The sequence below is a fragment of the Hyaena hyaena genome, unplaced genomic scaffold (genome assembly GCF_003009895.1).
Source record: "Hyaena hyaena isolate Hyena2069 unplaced genomic scaffold, ASM300989v1 scaffold_168, whole genome shotgun sequence".
In the NCBI taxonomy this organism is placed as follows: Eukaryota; Metazoa; Chordata; class Mammalia; order Carnivora; family Hyaenidae; genus Hyaena; species Hyaena hyaena.
In genome coordinates this window covers 2,575,366-2,590,480 of record NW_024080800.1, presented here as the reverse complement: position 1 = coordinate 2,590,480, position 15,115 = coordinate 2,575,366, and positions in this window count along the sequence as shown.

Genomic DNA, 15,115 nt, shown 5'->3' with positions numbered 1-15,115 from the left:
TCACCGTTGGTAGATGACCTGATTCAGTGTATAGAAAACCCTAAAGACTCCACCAAAAAACCAGTAGAACTGATCAGTGAATTCAGTAAAGCCACAGGATACAAAACCAATTGCATGGAAGTGCAAAAGACCTGGAATAGCTGAAGCAATCTTGAAAAACAAAACTGGAGGTGTCACAATCCCAGATTTCAAGTTATGTCACAAAGCTGAAGTAATTACTGGCATAAAAATAGACACATAGGTCAATACAATAGAAAACCCAGCTATAAACCCACATTATACAGTCCATTAACCTTCAAGAGAAGAGGCAAAATATGCAATGAGGAAAAAGTCCGTCTCTTCAACAAATGGTATTGGGAAAACTGGACAGCTACATCCAAAAGAATGAAACAGGACTACTTTCTTACATCATACACAAAAAATAAACTCAAGATAGATTAAAAACCTAAATGTGAGGTCTGAAACAAAACTCCTACAAGAAAGCACAGGTAGTAATTTCTGATATCAACTGTAGCAACATGTTCCTAGAGGTGTCTCTTGAGACAAGGGAAATAAAGGCAAAAATAAACTACTGGGATTACATCAAAATAAAAAGCTTCTGCACAGTGAAGGAAGCAATCAACAAAACTAAAAGGCAACCAATGGAATGAAAGAAGATATTTGCAAATGACATTCTATAAGGGGTTAGTATCCAAACTGTATAAAGAACTGATACAACTCAACACACACACACACACACACACAATCCAATTAAAAATTTCAGAAGACATAAACAGACATTTGTCCAAAGAAGACCTACAGATGGCCAACAGACACCATGAAAGGATGCTCAACATCACTGTTAATCAGAGAAATGCAAATCAAAACCACAATGAGATGTCACATCACACCTGTCAGAATGGCTAAAATCAAGAAGAAACAGTAAGTGTTGACAAGGTTGTGAATAGAAAGGAGTCCTTGTACACTGTCTGTTGAAATGCAAACTGGTGCAGCCTCGGTATTTACCCAAGGAATACAAAAACAGTAATTTGAAAGGATATATGCACGCTACGTTTATTGCAGCATTTTTAAATAGCCAAATTATGGAAATAGCCTGTGTCCATCTACTGATGAGTGGATAAAGAAGAGGTGGTATGGTACGTACACACACACAATGGAACATTACTCAGCCATAGAAAAGAATGAAATCTTACCATTTGCAACAACATGGATGGAGCTAGAGAGTAGAATGCTAAGGGAAATAAGAGAAAGATAAATACCATATGATTTCACTCATATGTGGAATTTAAGAAAAGAAGCAAACAAACCAGCAAATGAAAAAAGACAAACCAAGAAACAGACTTTTCATTATAGAGAACAGATTGATGATTACTAAAAGGCACTTATGATGACAAGGGATAGACAATCCTGGTGGTGGCTGATCTGTGAAAAAGGGCAAACAGAATTGAAAGGAAAAGGGTCAATGGAAGAGAGTCCCCTTCTGCTTGAAACATGAAACTGAGGAGGGGAGGGGCAAGATGGCGGAAAAGTAGGGAGCTCCGTACCTGCACTCGCGCCCAGGCATCACACGGAAAAGGTCTGAAGCCATAGGAAACCGTAACACACCCAAGAGATTGGGAGAGAAAGGACGCAGATTCCACTGAGAAAGACTTCTAAGCTGAGTGCGAACCGGGGAAGTAAAAATCGGGCCTGGATTGGAGACTGGAGAGACGGACCACCCCCTCTGTGGGGAGTGAGCGGAAAAAGAGAGTCCGAAACAGAAAAACCTCCGCTCAGGGGAAAAACCTCCGCTCGGGGTGTAGAAAATCTTTGCGCACAAAATACCTGCACGTCAGGCCCCTCCACGATCCAAGTCGCCCAGGAGGGGCTGCGCACCGATTTGCTTCTTTGTGCTGGCTCCTGGCTGGCGGGGAGAGGCTGCGCGCCTGCAGCCATTATCCTTGAGGCGGGCCTGGACCCCTGAGGAGGCGCGCAGGCACCTGCGTCCGTGCTCCTAGCTGGCTGGAGCTCTAGAGGGTAGGCAAGGCGCTGAAAGCCGGCAGATGTGACCTCGAGTTCGTGTTTTGGGTGATTGAGACACAGAGGGAACTTGATTTCCTCACCCCATCGGGCTCAGCGCACTGGCAGACAAAGCCCCCCACCCCGCCCAGGCCCCCCAGCCCCACCCGGAGGAGAAAGGAGCAGAGACTTCTGGCTCCGCCCCCAGAGCTAGCCTGGCAGATTGGAATCGCCCTGAGGGGAAAGCCAGGGGATCGCCTGCGGCAATTTCAGCGGGTGCTTGGCCTAGGATTTGGAGGCTGGGACTGGCCTGGGTTGAAAAGCGCAACAAACTTTGACTGAGGCCCTGGCTCAGGAAGTTTACACGCCTATAAAAGTGAGGTGGAGCGCTGCCACTCTTCTCCCTACAACCTCCAGGCAAAACTCCCGCCTGACTCATTGGATCACACCACTGCCCATCCCTGCTTGAGAGCTGCCCTCCTCCCATTCCCTTTTTTTCTTTTGTGTGTGTGTGTGTTGTTTTTGTTTTTTGGGGGTTTTGTTGTTTGGTTTTGGGTTGTTTTTTTTCTTTTCTTTTTTTCCGCAGAACACTGACCTGATTACCTCTGGTCACCGGCGTACTTAAACAATCAAATTTAGTCCATTCTGTAGATGTAAATTCTACACCTCCTGACCTTTTCATCTCTTTCTCTCAGGAGTAATTAGTCTATATAGTTTCTCTGGATAATACCAGCATTCTTCTCTCACCTATCTAAACATATTCTACCCTTTACCTCTTTGAAAAAAGCTTCGTATCCCTTCTGCCTGTTCATTCTATTTCCAATTATGCCTCATCCCACCCGGTCTTCTCTCTCCTTCTTTATGCTCTTCAACCAGCACTGCATACACATGGCTATTTAACTGTAGCTGGGAAATCCGGTTATATGCTTTAAACCATTCTTTGTCCATTGGTTTTCTTCTTTTTTCCTTTCCTTTTCTCCTTTTTGACCCTTTTATGTATTTTATACTCCCTATTATTCGCCTTCCCTCCTCCGTCTTTTCTCTTAACTTTTTCGTTTTCCCTCTCGCTTTGCATGTTAGTTGAATTAGCCTGTGCGTTTGTGTGCTCCTGCTCCCTGTGTGTTTGTCTGTCTGTTTTCTTTTCCAGGGCTACCTCAAGAAACAAGCCAGAGTACACAAGGTGGAGAGTCCCAAATATCACTCTGAATAGGAAAATAAAATAACCAAGGTCCCAACAAGAGAGACCAAGGGATACCATTCAAAAAACACTCTCTGAAAGGATAGGCCCTGGAAAGTCAAAGAGTCTTCTTGGATATAGCAGCGCTCATAGAAACAGAGAGCATAACAGGTCTTTAAAACCAACAAGAGCCGGAAAGCTAACTAAAATGACGAAACGAAAGAGCTCTCCTCCAAAGAAACTCCAAGAAGAAATGACAGCTAATGAACTGCTCAAAACAGATATCAGCAGCATCACTGAACAAGATTTTAGAATAATAATGGTAAAATTAATAGCTGGGCTTGAAAAAAACATAGGGGACATCAAAGAAACTATGGCTACAGACAGAATGGAAAATAAAAATAGGCATGAAGAATTAAAAAATGCGATAAATGAGATCCATAATAAATTAGAGGCCTCCAATGCACGGATTGAAGAGGCAGAAAGGAGAATAAGTGATTTAGAAGACACCATTATAGAAAAACAAGAAGCTGACAAAAAAAGAGACAAACTGATCCAGGAACAGGAAAGAAGAATTCGAGAGCTCAGCGATACGGTCAAACGCAACAATATCCGTATCATAGGAATCCCAGAAGAGGAAGAGAGAGGGAAAGGTGCTGAAGGAGTCCTGGAACAAATTATAGCAGAGAACTTCCCCGACCTGGGGAAGGAAGTAAATGTGGAAGTACAAGAGGCTCAGAGGACTCCCCTCAGACGTAACCTGAATCGATCTTCTGCACGACATATCATAGTGAAAATGGCCAAATACAAGGACAAAGAGAGAATTTTGAAAGCAGCTAGGGAGAAAAGGGCCCTAACATACAAAGGGAAACCTATCAGAGTGGTGACAGACCTATCTACTGAAACTTGGCAGGCTAGAAAGGAATGGCAGGAAATCTTCAATGTGATGAACAGTAAAAATATGCAGCCAAGAATCCTCTATCCAGCAAGCCTGTCATTCAAAATAGAAGGAGAGATAAAAACCTTTCCAAATAAACAGAAATTGAAAGAATTTGTCACCACGAAGCCAGCCCTACAAGAAATCCTGAGGGGGATGCTCTGAAGGAAAGGTTGCAAGGAACAAAGATACCAGAGACACCACCACAAACATGAACCCTACAAAAGATACAAAGACTCTAAACCCACATATTTCAATAATAACACTGAATGTAAATGGGCTGAATGCTCCAATCAAAAGACATAGGGTAGCAGAATGGATTAAAAAACAAAATCCATCAATATGCTGTCTACAAGAAACTCATTTTAGACGGGAAGATACCTTCAGATTAAAAGTAAGGGGATGGAGAAATATATATCATGCTACAGGAAATCAAAAGAAAGCCGGAGTAGCGATACTTATATCAGACAAACTGGACTTTAAATTAAAGACAATCACAAGAGATGAAGAAGGGCACTACATAATAATTACAGGGTCCATCCATCAGGAAGAACTAACAATCATAAATGTCTACGCACCGAATATGGGAGCACCTAAATATCTAAAACAATTAATCACAAACAGAAACAAGCTTATAGATAAGAATGTGCTAATAGCAGGGGACTTTAATACTCCGCTTACAGCAATGGATAGGTCAACCAGACAGAAAATCACTAAAGAAATAATGGACTTGAAAGACACATTGGACCAGATGGATCTGACGGATATATTTAGAACTTTACATCCTGAGGCCAGGGAATTTACTTTCTTCTCAAGTGCGCATGGCACATTCTCCAAGATAGATCACATACTGGGACATAAAGCAGCCCTCAATAAATATAAAAGAATAGAGATCATACCATGCACACTGTCAGATCACAATGCTTTGAAACTTGAAATCAATTACAGGAAGAAGTCTGGAAAACCGCCAAAAACATGGAGGTTAAAGAACACCCTTCTAAAGAATGAATGGGCCAATCAGGCAATTAGAGAGGAAATTAAAAAATATATGGAAACAAATGAAAATGAAAACACAACAATTCAAAATCTATGGGATGCGGCCAAGGCAGTCCTAAGAGGAAAGTACATTGCTCTCCAGGCCTATTTCAAGAGATTAGAAAAAGCACAAGTCCAAAATCTAACAGCTCACCTAAAGGAGCTAGAGGCAGAGCAACAAGAACGCCCTAAACCCAGTAGAAGAAGAGAAATAGTAAAAATTAGAGCAGAAATAAACAACATAGAGACCAAAGAAACAATTGAACAGATCAATGAAACCAAGAGTTGGTTTTTTGAAAAAGTAAACAAAATTGACAAACCTCTAGCCAGGCTTATCAAAAAGAAAAGAGAGAGCACCCAAATAGACAAAATTATGAATGAAAATGGACTTATTACAACCAACCCCTCAGAAATACAAGCAATTATCAGGGAATACTATGAAAAATTATATGCCAACAAATTGGACAACTTAGAAGAAATGGACAAATTCCTAAACACACACTCACTACCAAAATTCACACGGGAAGAAATAGAAAACCTGAACAGACCCATAACGAGTGAAGAAATCGAATCAGTGATCAAAAATCTCCCAACAAATAAGAGCCCTGGACCTGATGGTTTCCCTGGGGAATTCTACCAGACATTTAAAACAGAATTAATCCCAATTCTTCTCAAGCTATTCCAAAAAATAGAAGTCGAAGGAAAACTCCCGGACTCATTTTATGAAGCCAGCATCACTCTGATTCCCAAGCCAGACAGAGATCCAGCAAAAAAAGAGAACTATAGGCCAATATCCTTGATGAATACGGATGCAAAAATTCTCAACAAGATCCTTGCAAATCGAATCCAGCAGCATATCAAAAGAATCATCCACCAAGATCAAGTGGGATTCATTCCTGGGTTACAGGGCTGGTTCAACATTCGCAAATCAATCAATGTGATCCATCATATCAATAAAAGAAAAGATAAAAACCATATGATCCTGTCAATAGATGCAGAAAAAGCATTTGACAAAATACAGCATCCCTTCTTAATAAAGACTCTCGAGAAAGTTGGGATAGAAGGAACCTACTTAAACATCATCAAAGCCATCTATGAGAAGCCTTCAGCTAACATCATCCTCAACGGGGAAAAACTGAGAGCTTTCCCCCTGAGATCAGGAACACGACAGGGATGTCCACTCTCACCACTGTTGTTTAACATAGTGCTGGAAGTCCTAGCATCAGCCATCAGACAACAAAAGGAAATCAAAGGCATCAGAATTGGCAAAGAGGAAGTCAAACTTTCACTCTTCGCAGATGACATGATACTCTACATAGAAAACCCGACAGACTCCACCAGAAGCCTACTAGAACTGATCCAAGAATTCAGCCAAGTTGCAGGGTACAAAATCAACGTACAGAAATCGGTTGCATTTTTATACACCAATAATGAAGCAACAGAAAGAGAAATCAAGAAACTGATCCCATTCACAATTGCACAAAAAACCATAAAATACCTCGGAATAAACCTAACCAAGGATACAAGAGATCTGTATGATGAAAACTATAGAAAACTTATGAAGGAAATTGAAGAAGACACAAAGAAATGGAAAAACATTCCATGCTCATGGATAGGAAGAATAAATATAGTTAAGATGTCATTACTACCTAAAGCACTCTACACATTCAATGCAATTCCAATCAAAATTGCACCAGCATACTTCTCAAAACTAGAACAAACTATCCAAAAATTTGTATGGAACCACAAAAGACCCCGAATAGCCAAAGTAATACTGAAAAATAAAACCAAAACGGGAGGTATCACCATCCCAGACTTCAGCCTCTACTACAAAGCTGTCATCCTCAAGACAGTATGGTATTGGCACAAAAACAGACACATAGACCAATGGAACAGAATTGAGAACTCAGAAGTGGACCCAAAAGTATACAGCCAACTGATCTTTGACAAAGCAGGAAAGAATATCCAATGGAAAAAAGACAGCCTTTTTAACAGATGGTGTTGGGAGAACTGGACAGCAACATGCAGAAGAATGAAACTAGATCATTTTCTCACACCATGCACAAAAATCAACTCAAAATGGATAAAGGACCTGAACGTGAGACAGGAAACTATCAACACCCTAGAGGAGAAAGCAGGAAACAACCTCCTTGACCTCCACCGCAGCAACTTCTTACTTGACACATCCCCAAAAGCAAGGGAATCAAGAGCAAAAATAAACTGTTGGGACCTCATCAAGATTAAAAGCTTCTGCACAGCCAAGGAAACAACCCAGAAAATTAATAGGCAACCAACGGAATGGGAAAAGATAGTTGCAAATGACATATCAGATAAAGGGTTAATATCCAGAATCTATAAGGAACTCACCAAACTACACGCCCGAAAAACAAACAACCCAGTGAAGAAATGGGCAGAAGACATGAACAGACACTTCTCCAAAGAGGACATCCAGATGGCCAACAGACACATGAAACGATGCTCAGCATCCCTCCTCATCAGGGAAATACAAATCAAAACCACACTGAGATACCACCTCACGCCAGTCAGAGTGGCTAAAATGAGCAAATCAGAGAACTCTAGATGCTGGCGAGGATGTGGAGAAACGGGCACCCTCCTACACTGTTGGTGGGAATGTAAACTGGTACAGCCCCTCTGGAAAACAGTGTGGAGGTTCCTCAAAAAATTAACAACAGAACTCCCCTATGACCCAGCAATAGCACTGCTAGGAATTTACCCAAGGGATACAGAAATGCTGAGGCATAGGAGCACATGTGCCCCACTGTTCATAGCAGCACTCTCAACAATAGCCAAAACATGGAAAGAGCCTAAGTGTCCATCCACGGACGAATGGATCAAGAAGATGTGGTTTATCTATACCATGGAATACTACACGGCAATGAGAAAAAATGAAATCTGGCCTTGTGTAGCAACATGGATGGACCTTGAGGGTGTTATGCTGAGCGAAATAAGTCAGGCAGACAAGGACAAATATCATATGCTTGCACGTATAGGAGGATTAGGAGGAACTTAACAGAGGACCAAGGGGGAGAAGAAGGGGGGAAATGGTGGGGGAAAGGGAAGGAGGCAAACCATGAGAGACTCTTGAATGCTGACCAAAACTGAGAACTGATGGATGTAGGGGGGAGGGAGGATGGGCATGGAGGAGGGCACTCGTGGGGATGAGCACTGGGTGTTATGTGGAAACTAATTTGACAATAAACTATTTGAATAAATAAATAAATAAATAAATAAATAAATAATAAATAAATAAAAAAGAAACATGAAACTGAAATTCAGAGTCTCAGACTGACAACCAAACCAGCAGTCCATAAAGACTTGAGCATTCTTTCTAGTGGATGCCACCATCCTGTTAGGTCACCAGATAGGAAAGCTCCTTTCCAAGGGCATCTGGCTGAAAGCCCATAATCATATCCAGCTGCCAGGTGATCGGCTCATATGGTTTTCCTCTCCGTTTGCTTTCACTTGCAAATGAACCCTCTGGAAATGCCTGGGCACACAAGGCCCTCTGGGGGTCCACATACACATTTGCATGTTTTAACAAAAGTGAGATCACCCTGTGTTTGGTTACCTGCTTCTTTCCACTTGACAGTTTGGGTTTGAAACTGTCCCCTCTCCAACCATTGTCATTACTGGCTGCATTTGTAGGGCCTGAGAGGAGGGCTGGGAGAGTCCTGCCTTAGCGCAGAGGACGGCTGACTCCAGGGTAACTATAATTATGCTCTCATCTCCTTAGACAATTCCAAGTATAGAAAAATTAGAAGACAAGTTTTTTGTTTTTTATATATATTTTTAAATGTTTATTTATTTCTGAGAGACAAAGAGAGAGCATGAGTGTGGGAGGGGCAGAGAGAGGGAGACACAGAATCCAAAGCAGGCTCCGAGCTGTCAACACAGAGCCCGACCCGGAGCGCAAACTCACAAACCGCGAGATCATGACCTGAGCCGAAGTCAGACGCTTAAATGACTGAACCACCCAGGCACCCCAGAAGACAGAAGTTTTTAAAAATTACCTGAAGTCCCACTGTAAGAGAAGCACATATTGGTTGCAAACATTTTCTGAGTGTGTAAATATAAACATATGTATACATATATTTTGATAGAACAATGCAAGAATATTATTGTAATCTTTTTTCACTTAATGTATCTTTAAGTAAGCATCAGCCGTACAGAACCACGTCATTTATAGAGTTGCTGTCAGAAGGTGGAGGAGGGTCAGTAAAGTATCCTCCCTCCTAAGAAGGCACTCAAAAAACAGGGGTGCCTGGGTGGCTCAGTCGGTTGGGCGACCGACTTTGGTTCAGGTCATGATCTCATGGTTTGTGGGTTCGAGCCCCACGTCAGGCTCTGTGCTGACAGCTGGCTCAGAGCCTGGAGGCTGCTTCAGGTTCTGTCTCTCTCTCTCTCTCTCCCTCTCTCTCTCTCTGAAATAAATAAAAACATTTTTAAAAATTAAAAAAAAAAAAAAAAGCAAGCCCTTCCATACCCTTTACACAGAGTTTATTCAGGGTAACTTACTGACAGTGGGGATCAGGCAGATGGACAATCCACACACTACCCAGCTATTCTGTGCCCCATCTGGACCTTAACACACCTTATACAAAACAAGGTCAAAGGGCAATTACCTAAAGTGGGTACTCCAAAAGGAAAGCTTCCAAATTCATTCTTTGAGGCGAGTATTACACCCTGATACCAAAACCAGAGAAAGACACTACAAAAACAAGAACTACAAAAACACAGGCCAATATTTCTAATGAACATAGATGCAAAAATCCTTAACAAAATATTGGTAAACAAAATCCAACAATATATTTTTAAAAATTGTATACCACAATCAAGTGGGATTTATTCCCAGGATGCAAGGGTGTTCAATATTTGCAAAACAATGAATGTGATATATTAATAAGAGAAGAGATAAAAACCATATGATCATTTCAATTGATGCAGAAAAGCATTCAACAGAGGCACCTGAGTGGCACAGTCGGTTGTGTCTGACTTCAGCTTAGGTCATGATCTCGTCGTTTGTGAGTTCAAGCCCCACAGCACAGAGCCAGCTTTGGATCCTCGGTCCCCCTCTCTCTGCCCCTCCCCCACTGGTGCTGTCTCAAAAATAAACATTTTTTTTTCAAAAAGCAGGATTTATGTGTGTCAAGCATTGACATGGGGATCTTAAGAAAGAAAAGAAAGAAAGAAAGCATTCAACAGTGTACACCATCCATTTGTGATTAAAAACCCTCTGCAAAGTAGGTCTAGAGGGACCATACCTCAACAAAATAAAAGCTAAATATGAAGAACCCACAGCAAACATCCTACTCAATGGTAAAAAATGAGAGCTTTCCCCCCTAATGTCAGGAACAAGACAAGGGTGTTCACTCTCACCACTTTTATTCAACATAGTACTAGAAATCCTAACCACAATAATTAGAAAACATTAAGAAATAAAAGGCATCCATATTGGTAAGGAAGAAGTAAATCTCTCACTGTTTGCAGACGACATGATCCTATGTACAGAAAACCCTAAAGACTCTACCAAAAAACTACTAGAACTGATCAGTGAATTCAGTAAAGTCATAGGATACAAAATCAATATACAGAAATCCATTGCATTTTGATATGCTTATAATGAAGCAGCAGAAAGAGAAATGAAGAAAACAATCCCATTTATAACTGAACCAAAAAAACGGTAAAATACCTAGGAATAAACTTAACCACGGAGATAAAAGACCTGTACTCTGAAAATTATAAAATGTTGATGGAAGAAACTGAAGATGATGCAAACAAATGGAAAGGCATTGCATACTCATGGTTTGGGAGAAGAGATATTGTTAAAATGTCCATACTACCCAAAGTATTTTTCAGATTTAATGCAATCCCTATCAAAATACCAACAGCATTTTTCACAAAATTAGAACAAACAGCCCTAAAATTTGTATGGAACCACAGAAAAACCCCAAATAGCCAAGGCAATCTTGAAAAAGAAAAACAAAATGAGGTGTCACAATCCCGATTCCAAGTTCTATCACAGAGCTGAAATAATCAAAACAGTATGGTACTGGTGTAAAAATAGACATGTAGAGCAATGGAATACAATAGAAAAACCCAGATATAAACCTAAAATCATATGGTCAATCTGTAACAAAGCAGGAATGAATATACAATGGGAAAAAGACAGTCTCTTCAACAAATGGTGCTGGGAAAACTGGACACTACATGCAGAAGAATGAAACTGGACCACTTTCTTACACCATACTCCACAAATAAATTCAAGATGGATTAAGAACCTAAACGTGAACTCTGAAACCATAAAAGTCCTAGAAGAGAGTACAGGTAGTAATTTCTCTGACACTGGTCATAGCAACATTTTTCTAGATAGGTCTCCTGAGGCAAGGGAAATAAAAGCAAAAATAGATTATTGGCACTACATCAAAATAAAAACCTTCTGCACAGTGAAGGAAACAATCAACAAAACTAAAAAGCAATGTACTGAATGGGACAAGATATTTGCAAATGATATATCCCATAAGGAGTTAGTATCCAAAATATATAAAGAGCTGATACAGCTCAATACCAAAAACAACAACAACAACAACAACAACAACCAATAATCCAATTTAAAAATGGGGAGAAGGGTGTCTCACTTGGGTGGCTCAATCGGTTAAGCACTGACTCTTGATTCAGCATTGTGAGTTCAAGTCCTGAACTGAGCCCCATGCTGGGTGCGAAGCCCACTTAAAAAAAAAAAAAAAAGAGCAGACTACATAAATAGACATTTGTCCAAAGAAGACATACAGATGGCCAACAGACACATGGAAAGAGGATCAACATCACTCATCATCAGGGAAATGAAAATCAAAACCACAATGAGATGTCACTTCACATCTATCGGAATGGATAAAATAATAAACACAAGAAACAACAGGCATCAGTAAGGATGTAGAGAAAAAGGAACCCTCATGCACTGTTGGTGGGAATGCAAACTGGTGTAGGCACTCTGGAAGACAGTTTGAAGGCCTCAAGAAATTAAAAATAAAATTACCATATGATCCAATAATCACACTACTAAATACAAAAATATTAATCTTAAAGGATATCTATGCACCCCTATGTTTATTGCAGCCTAACTTACAATAGCCAAATTACAGAAGTAGATTGTCCATCAATAGGAGAATGAACTAAAAAGATGTGATATATATCTGTGTATATATATATATATATACATACATACATATATGTATGTAAGTACATATATATGTGTGTGTGTGTGTGTGTGTATATATATATATATATATAGCCCATCTTTATACACACACACAGGTATATTATTCAGCCACAAAAAGGAATGAAATCTCACCCTTTGCAACAATAGGGATAGATCTACAGAGTATAATACCAAGCAAATTAAGTCAGAAAAAGACAAAACCACATGATTTCACTCATAAATGGAATTTAAGAAACAAAACAAAGGAATATAAAAGAGACAAATGAAAAAAATGGCTCTTAGCCATAAAGAACAAAGAGATGTTTACCAGAGGGGAAGTGAGTGAGGGCGGGAATGGTTGAAATAGACGAAGGGGATTAAGAGTACATTTCTCTTGATGAGCAATGAGTAACATATAGAATTGCTGAATCACTATACTGTACACCTGAAACTAATTTAGCACTGCATGTTTATTGGAATTAAAATAAACTAAAAATGTAAGATAAATAGAGACACTCCCAAGAGGATCATCTCAGTCCTTCCTATGGCCTATAGGCTTTCCTTCTGAGGCCTCATACACCCACTAGGCCTCAACTATGACCCCAATCTGATGGTTTCCAAAGCCATGTCTAGCTCTGATCTTCCTCATGAATTCAGGCTGCTGGGTAGCTCTGGGTAGCTGTTTTGCAGGACCGAAGTCTTAACACACCAAAAATTGAGTCTTGACTGCCATATTTTTCTTTGGCTGTTAATGGCCCCATCATTCTCCTGGTCATATACTGACACCTACCAAGTCTGGATTTTACCCCCTCAGTGTCCTCAATCCTGCTCCTCCTCACCAAAATTATTAGCAGCTCACACCTTGCAGCTGCACAGGGTGTGCACTGCACAAGTCTGGGGGGGGGGGGCACCATTCATATGGACTACCACGTGGGCCTTGATCATTGACATGGACTCCTCCCCACCATGGGTAAGGGTATGCTGGAAGAGGGCCACAGCAGTGCCTTCTAAAGCTGGTAGCCCAGGGCAGAGGGCCTCATAACTTGGTCTAAAAATGAGACCTTTCAGAAGATTAAGTGACTTGCCCAAGACCATCCAGCTAGGAAGTGGCAAAACCCAGACTAAAACCTACGTGCGTCTGACACCAAAGCCTGTGTCCTGTCCAACCATACCCCTGCTCCTTCTGCACCTTAGGAGCCGTGTACCCAAAGGACACACAGTGTTCTCACTGGCAGGAACCTACCTCTGAGCAGAGCTTAAGGCGTGGCCAGTAGCCTGGGGGTCTGTGGGCACAAGAGGCACAGGTTGCAACAAGGCGGCTCTGCGGGAAGACTTGCGCTCTCGCGCTTTTCAACAAGTGTTGATATTTGAAAGCCTGCTGTCCAGCCTCCATTTCAGGTCTCTGCTCAGCTCACCAAACCCAATCTTACCCAGATAATCTTCCTAAAAACCAAATCAGATGATACTATCTCCCTGTAATATTCCTCAATGCTCCCTGTTTGGTAAAGCTCTCAGGCTAAGGTGCAACATCCTGACCTTGGCACAAAGCACTGCAGAATCGGGCTCAGCTCCTATCTCTGGGCCACTATGGACCATGTGGGGTCTATTACCTCCTTATCTCCTCAGTGCCTCCCAGGGGCTCCTCAAATATGAAGGGTCTTTCAGGCTAATAATGGTAGTCCAATAATACCACCGAGAGCTCGTTCCTTTTAAAATCTATTAAAATATTTATGCAAACTATGAAACTACTCCAAATAAATTATCAATAAGAAAAAGATCAGCAAGACTTTATTCAAAGAAGTATGAATAAACAGTGAGGCAAGTTATCTGAAACCAAAGAAAAACTTTTACTGCACAAAGAACAACAAACATTAAGAATTCAGACTAGCAATGTCCTTTGCAAGCAATTTAAAAGGATAGACAGTCTATCCTTTGGTGATTGCAGTTTATTCTCAAAAAAGATTAAAAAGACTATCACAGCTACTCAACAAAATCAAGATTACTAGATAATGAACCAATAGCATCTAGGCTCTAAGCATAACTGATGTGCAGAGAACAGAATAACCACAGTAGATCAGCAAATGGCTATTTAACGGGGAGGAATACTCAGAAAGAGGCATGAGGCCATAAAAGACCATGAGAATACAGCACTGACGTGCCTCCTGGGAATACTGAGAGTTCCCCGTTAGAGGACACAGAAGAACTGGTTCTGAATCAGCAATCAAAGGTCTCTGGGAACAGAACTATTCTGAACGAGGTCAGATGAGAGCTGATACGTCCAAGGCTCATTCCACCAAGAAGGGAGAGTCCTGGAAATGAACTTCAGGAGACTCATCACCTGGAGACACATTTCTGCAAAGATGTTCTGACTCTGCGGCATGCTCGCCTTTGAAACCCAGAGCGAAAGCCTCTGCCTCACATCTCAGAGCCTCTCACTCCCCAGCTGGCACCCAGCACCTTGCTCTTGGCAGCTGCTGTGCCGGGTGCCACACACCTGTGACCAGGCCCACACAACAGGGCAGTTGTAGAGTGTATTTGAGTATTAATATTTACAGTATATTTTAACATCTAGTTGCTAGTTAACAGCTGGTGTACTCACATTGCTCTTCTTTTTCAGGAGTTTCCTAGCTGTTCTTGCATATTTATTTTTCTATACGAACTTTGGAATGAACTTGCCTAGTGCCAGGGGGGAAAAATACTTGTTGATATGTTTATTTGACTCACACTAAATTTATAAGTTTCTTAGAACTGA